Raw genomic sequence first — 7,130 nt, 5'->3', positions numbered from 1 at the left:
GGAAACTCGGAAACTCCGATGCATCCTGCAATCTGGCTCAGGCGCCTTGGGAAAGCATCTCAAAGCCCCACTTCCTCCTCCGCCGTCCACCGCCCGGCCCGCTGGCCTCCCATCTCCTGCGCACATGCTCTGCAGACAGTGACCCTCACATCAGCTCTGACTGTTCTAGAGGGCAGGGACCCCTGGCTCTAGACCCCATCTACCATTGCTGCTTAATAAATATGTAATTAAAGTAATTCAGTGGTTGCTTGAATAAAACTTTGGCTGGCAGCTATGATGTCTTTGATTCTTGAAGAATTCATCATTAATGCGGTTTTATAGGAAAAACCTTCCCAACACAGGGTGGTCAATGGCGGTGAGGTGGAAAAGAGAAAGACAATTCTTGGTGCTGGGGAGTTTGAGGAACCACTGAGTCGGCACCTGCTCCCGCTCCGGTGGGCTTCGCTCTGTAAACCAAGCCGAGGGGGCCAGCTGCCCCGAAGGTTGCGATGCGGGGCTTCGGCTGACCAGCCCCTCCTGCTGGGTCCCCCTCACCCGCGTGCCGCCCTGCTGGCCTCTAAAAGCTGACCTCCAGCCCCTGGCCACTCCCTAAGGTCCTTTGTAGTCACTTTGCTACAGACGGCCTTGAGATTTGGGACTGACGGGCTCCTCTTACCTTCTGCCTCCATTTTGCAGTGGAAATTCGATATGTGCAAAATTTTGTAAATGACTCAACATGGTATGATTATATATTCAGACGCTGAAACTGAGCTCATTGATTTCTGATTTGGGAACTGATTTATATGAGATGTCTTATAAAGTTACAAATATTCCATCATTTTTTCATGTATTTTTTCGATGTGGAGTATAATTTAGATTTAGAATCATTTCAGAATATGCAAAACAGGTGAAGTCAGGTCTGTAGTTTTTCAGGCTTTACTAACTCAAACTCACAGATCTGTGCTAAAAATGGAACTGCTTTTCCGATTGGTGCCTCGTAATCTGTTAAATTTTAAAATTTAGTTAAAAACAGTGTTTGGTCTGATCAATTTTTGTAACTAAAATTATGTATAGGCAAACATCACAGAAAATAGACTAGAAAAAATACATCAAAATATTGAAAGTGGCTAATATTGATGGGATGTTTTTTAACTTTGTTTTAGCTCATCTGTACTCATTTTAAAGTAAAAAAAATAAACATAGATGTTTTCAGCCTATGAAAGTGAAGAGCTGAAGGAAAGTGGCTGCGGCATATTTGGGTGTGACCGGACCTGTGGCCAAGACCCCTCTCTCCACACTTTGTCCCCCCTCCTTGCTTCTTGGGGTGTTCTCTGTCCCAAATCCACCGCACAGGCTGGTCCTGCACAGGTGCTGGCACCCTGCGTCTACACGGACAGCCCCGCGGTCTCCGTCTGGTCCTGCTGAGATGCCTCTGACGGCCCCCGAAGGTCAAAGGTAGTCTCAGACCACTGGGTATAGGAAAGATTATGCGCCTGGGGACACAGGTGATTCCTGCTTGTCAAAAGTTCACCTCACTCCTCTTAGCTTTTAGGAAAGACCGCCGTTAACACCTGTTTGCACTAACAAGTCAGAACAAGATTTTTGCTTTAACCAAAAGAGGTGAGAATAGTGGTCAGTCCGCGTTTGTTCTGCAGCAGCCGTTAAGCGGCCGCAGGCCGGAGGGCGGGGCCGCGTGCGGCAGGGGGCGGGGCCGCGCGCTGGTGGGCGGGGCGACGCTGTGCGCACGCGCCTGCGCCTGCTCCTGCCTCCATCGGCCGTGCCGGGGTCCCGCGCTACCCGGTAGGCTGTCTGGGGTCTGGGGACGCTGACTCTTCACGCACATCAGTGGCGAGTGCCTCTTCACCCTACGCCGTTTCGTGAGAGCCGAGTGGCCATCTGGGCTTCAAAGTGTTGGCGGAGCGCTGGCTTCTGGCGGCGGTTGGGGGGGCTCTGCGCTTGCGTTTGGAAGGGGAGGCGGCCGCTGCGGGGGAACCTCTGCCTTTGAGGAAGGCGCTCGGGCCATCGCGGTGGCGCCCCGGCCTGGCTGTGGGACAGCAGAGAGGGTCCCCCACTCTTAGGCCCCATTTCCCAAGCAGAAGGGACGTTCCAAGCTGAATTCTGCAAAGAAGGGGGCGTGGGAGGTGCCCTGCGCTCACTGGGCGGCTCAGCCCCTCCCATCATCCGTTTCTTTCCGTCATTTGTCGCCCATTTCCAGTTTATTTGTAATCGAAGATTTTAATGAAAAAGTTATTTTTAACTGGTGTTTAATATCCTTGTATTGGAATTAAAATTATAAAATTCCAATTCTGGGTCACCATCTTTCGGCATCTCAGAAAAGCAGCCTCGGCCAGTGTGTGGCTTTGTCTGACCCAGCATGCTTGTGTGAGTTGCCATTTTGCATGCTTGTTGGCTGGACGAGAGGGGACACACACCCCCTGGAAAAATAAAATTAATTTCCTGAGAAAGAACCACGTCCCTCTTTCCAGGACTGCCCTAGAGCAGTCAGTCCTAGGACTGAGGGAGCCATGCCCCCTTCCCGACCCCAGCTCTACCTAACTCCTACTTCAGATCCGCTTGTCCTGAGTGGGGTGAGCCCAGCACCCTCCCAGCCGTCCCCGGGCCTTCGCCCCGCTCCACCCTCGCCACGCAGCCAGGGATCTTCCTGAAATGCGATCTGGCCATGCCCCTTCTCTCCTTGATCGTCGTTGCTTTTTGTTTTGATTCACTTTGAAAATATCTACATTTAATAAAACCAACTCTTTTAGGCACAGTTCTGTGTGCACTGACAAAAGCACACGTGGCACCTACCGCCACACGGTCAGACACGGAGGCTTCGCTTCACATCACACAGCCCCGCCTGCCCTCCCCGCCCTCCAGCCCCCGGCGATCACTGGTCTGTTTTCTGTTCTTTTAATTTTGCCTTTTCCAGAATATCATGAAACAGAATCGTACAGTATGTAGCCTTCTTAAACATTACACTTTTTCCTTTGTGGTGATTATAGATTCACACACAGTCGAAAGTAGCAGCACAGAGATGCTGTGCCCTTCGGACTGTTCCCCGCCCAGCGGCTGCGTCTTGCGACCGGGGTGTCGGCGCTGGCACGGTCAAGTTCCGTCCCACGAGGGCCTGCCCTGCGCCCTGTCACACTGTGAGCACCTGTCCCTCCCGTCCCCTCTTCCTGCACTGCAAACCACCGTCTGTTCTCCATTTCTATGATGCTGTCATTGCGGAAGTGCGTTCTGCAGCCTTTGCCAGGGTCCAGTGCGTTCTTCCTGCCTTTCCCTCCCCTGCCCTCTGTGATCGAGTGTCCCCCACAACTTTCTTCTTCTATCCTCTCCTTTTTCTTTTGTCCCTTCACCATGGTTAGACTTTAGAAGAAACAAAACAAGCAGAATGTTATATAAATGGAGACACAGTGTGCAACCTGTCGGGATTCACTTTTTTCACTCAGCCTAATTCTCTGGAGAGTCATTCTAGAACCATCTTTGGCATGGAACATGGAGCCATGTGTAACGTGACATCTGCCTGTGTTTCTAGCTTCATCTTCCAGTTGAGTATTCACTCACACTTATCATAAATGTCATAAAAAATATTACACTATCATAGCAGACCTCCTTCACAGTCCCACTCCCAAATCTACAATCCCGTCTACAATCCTGTCTCCTAAAACAGATCGGCTCTCTCACAGGACTTCCTCGTCCTGTTCCCTGTCACGTTGTCTAGGTCAGCGGTTCCCGACCTCTGTGGTACCAGGGACCGGTGCTCCCATGAACATCTAACGGCTGATGGCCTGAGGCGGAGCTGAGGCGGTGATGCTGGCGCTGGGGGCGGCTGCAAACACAGGTGAAGCTTCGCTCGCTCGTCCGCCACTCACCTCCTGCTGTGTGGCCCGGTTCCTGACAGGCCACAGATGGTACCAGTCCACGCCCGTGGGTTGGGGACCCCTGAACTAGGACTTCTCTCCTTCCACCGTCCGTTTTCTGTCATGCACTATTGCTCTTTCATTGTACTTGGTCATCCCCTGCCCCCCCCACCCCCGCCACCAAACCATGTGCTTTAGCATCTTCCCTCATAAGGAGCGAGAAGACCCCTCCAGCTACTGGTCCATTATCCTGATTCTCTTTACAGTCAAATTTCTCAAAAACATTTTTTTTTACACTCTGCTTTTTCTTTTTTCCTCTTTTTACCCATCCCCCCACCCCTCTCTCTTTGGCAACTATCAGCTTGTTCTCCGTACCTAGGGGTCAATTTCTGTTTTGTTTTATTCATTTGTCTTGTTTTTTCAGATTCCACATATAAGTGAAATCACATGGTATTTGTCTTTCTCTGTCTGACTTATTTCACTCAGCACTACACCCTCTAGGCCCATCCACGTTGTTGCAAATGGTAGGATTTCATTCTTTTTATGGCCGAGTAATATTCCATTGTGTATATGAACCACCTCTTCTTTACCCAGTTGTCTGCTGATGGGGGGACTTAGGTTGCTTCCATATCTCAGCTATTGTGAACGATGCTGCAGTGACCATAAGGACCCATACATTTTTTCAAATTAGTGTTTTGGATTTTCTCGGATACATACCCAGAAGTGGAATCGCTCGGTCATGAGGCAGTTTTATTTTTAATTTTTTGAGGAAGCTCTGTACCGTTTCCCACAGAGGCCACACCAGTCTGTAGTCCCGCCAACAGAGCACACGTGTCCCTTTTCTCCACGTGCTCGTCAGCACGTGTTGTTTGCGATTTTTTGATGATTCAAAACCATTTTCTCTAAGTGCCGATCTCACTTCTTCCTTTCAAGTTTCCGCTTTCCGGCCCCCTGACCCCTGTCTAGGTCATGGTCCCCATGTCAGGGCACCGCCGTCGGCCTGGGCCGGGTCTGGCCGAGGGGCCTCTGGCTGGCCTCCCCTGCTGCATTCGCGCAGCCGCTGCCTCGGCCCTCGCGTGCGTGTGCGCCTTCTCCTGCACCCCACCTTCCAGCTGAGGCTGTCACCGGGCTCAGGAAGCCACTCTTGAAGAGATTTGAAGTACTTGGCTCCCATCACTTGAATTTCTGTAATTGTATTATGCCACATGAATACATGTGTTAAAGAAATCCACAGTTACATGAAGAGTCAAAATTCCACCGACCACTGACACAGCCTCATTCTCCTTCCAGGACCTTCTTCCCGGCCTCTGCAGCCACCGCGTCTGCAGGCCACGGGCCCCAGCCTCTCCCCTTCCCTGCGACACAGCCTGGCCTGTCGGGGACAGCCTCCCTCGCCTCCTCCGCGGGCAGCCCCCCTCGGCCTGTCTGAGAGCTCGCCCTTTATCAGAGCACAGTGGCGAGTTCGGCCCTAGTAACTGGCACCATCACTGTCGACGGCACTTGAGTGTGGCCCTCCAGGGGCAGCAGTGACCGTCTCCGTGCTCCAACCCCAGCGCGTGGAGCCGGCCGCAGCCCCGCGCCGCGGGCGTTCGCGTGCAGCTCTCGCATTTCCGTGCGGATGCTGCCCGCACACGTCTGAGGCCCCACTCCTCAGCTTGCTTTGCAGCCCGAATCAATGCTTGCAGCGCTTCGGGGTCACGAGTGGTGAGGGCCGCAGTCCTGGGGGGCACGGTCCCAGCTGAGGGACAAAGCAACTGCCTTCTTGTTTCCGCCTGGTCCTCACAGATGCCTGGAGGGTCTGTCTCCGAGTTCGTTCTCACAGATTCCTTTTCTGCAGCTTTCTGTCTGGGACGCGGGTGTCCCCGGCCGCAGGGCCACTGATGGGGGCCTCGCCGCGCCCTGAGCTGTTGTAACGTTTGCTCAGACCCTGAGACAGGCAGGGTGGGCCGCCCTCCCACCCGGTGGGCAGCGTGTCCACGGCTGCCGGAGTGGGGCTCTTCGAGAGTCGGCTGGACACTGACACCTCTCCCGGGGGCCACCAGGGCCCGGCACACACCCCTGCTTAGAGGTGGGAGGAGCCGCTGGGACGGTCCCTCCACTGGGGGGTCTTCCTGGGATTGTGAAACAAGTTCCCTCGTTTCCTGGGGCTCCTGAAACGCCACCTCCCACCTCCGTCCTTGTCCTGCTTTGTTCACACCGGCCCGTTGCACACATCTGTTGGTTATAATCTTGTTCCTTGTCACCTGTAGCCAGGAGGCAGAGCTCCATCTGTCTTGCTCACTTGGACAGGTGCCTGGCCGACAGTTGTTGGCGAGGGAGTGGTCCAACCCCTGTGCGCACGACACGGCTTGTGACACGGGACAGACTGACTGACATCTCTGAGCCTCAGCTCCCTAGACAGCATGGGATTTGAGGGGATTTTGTGATTCTATGTCATGGTCACAAAGTCATGCTGGGGACTGACAGGAAGCTCAGTTGTCTCACCCAGCAGAGTCGCCTGGACCAGAAGGGGACGGGCAGGAGGCCGCGGGGACCACCAGGAACACTCGGCGGGGCAGAAGCGGGAGGGTGGTGACCAGGAGATGAAGCCACCAAGGTCACAGGAGACTCCTGCTCCAGGGTGGTCTGCAGACTCCCTCACTGTCAGGAACCCCGGGCAGTGCCCCCGGCCAGGAGCTCAGTGCCGCCTGAGAAGGTGCATCTTCCACCCTGTGAGCAAGAGCAGCTGAGTCAGACAGCCACACTGGACAGAGAGGGAGGGGTCAGGAGGCGGGTGGGGCTCGAGGGCCCTGGCATTAGGCTTCCTGGAGGGCTGAGGGTCCTGCAGGGAAAGGCCACCTTCCCAAGTAGCTAATGACCAGGTGTGGATGCCTTGCAGCTGGATCCCTGAGTCTCTGCCCGCCTGCCCGCCCTGCCGCCCGCTCCTCCCCCAGCCCGAGGCACCACAGGCAGGTTTCTGGCTGGAGGCCCAGCGCCCCAGCCAGTCCCTGAGAGAGGTGCCTGGAGCTCTGCCGTGAATTTAGAATTCTCTGCCCTGGGGACAATCATGCAGCTGCAGCTGTAGCCCCTCAAGCTGAACCCCTCAGACCAAGGAGCCTGGAAGCCGAACACAGGCCAGGGGGAGGCCAGGCCTCCTCACGCCCACGCCCATGCCCACAGCGGCCCAGGGCGCCTCGCATCCGCCCCCCACCTGCAGCCCCCGCATGACTGCGAGGGAACCCCAGACAAGAGCCAGGCCCAGGACATTCGAGCATCACAGGCCAGAGGAGGCCGAGAGGCAGGGCAGCT

General features: G+C 54.8%; 1 long non-coding RNA gene across 1 annotated transcript; it reads left to right on the top strand.

The window, feature by feature from the left end:
- The first annotated feature begins 2,743 nt into the window (after positions 1-2,743).
- LOC112482318 lies at positions 2,744-4,018 on the top strand. The gene is made up of 3 exons (XR_003047276.1): positions 2,744-2,872; positions 2,982-3,128; positions 3,704-4,018. It is a non-coding gene; the product is annotated as an uncharacterized LOC112482318 (long non-coding RNA).
- Positions 4,019-7,130: the final 3,112 nt, after the last annotated feature.

This window comes from Pteropus alecto, unplaced genomic scaffold (genome assembly GCF_000325575.1).
Source record: "Pteropus alecto unplaced genomic scaffold, ASM32557v1 scaffold195, whole genome shotgun sequence".
Classification (NCBI taxonomy): domain Eukaryota; kingdom Metazoa; phylum Chordata; class Mammalia; order Chiroptera; family Pteropodidae; genus Pteropus; species Pteropus alecto.
This window is presented reverse-complemented; position numbering and strand designations above follow the sequence as displayed.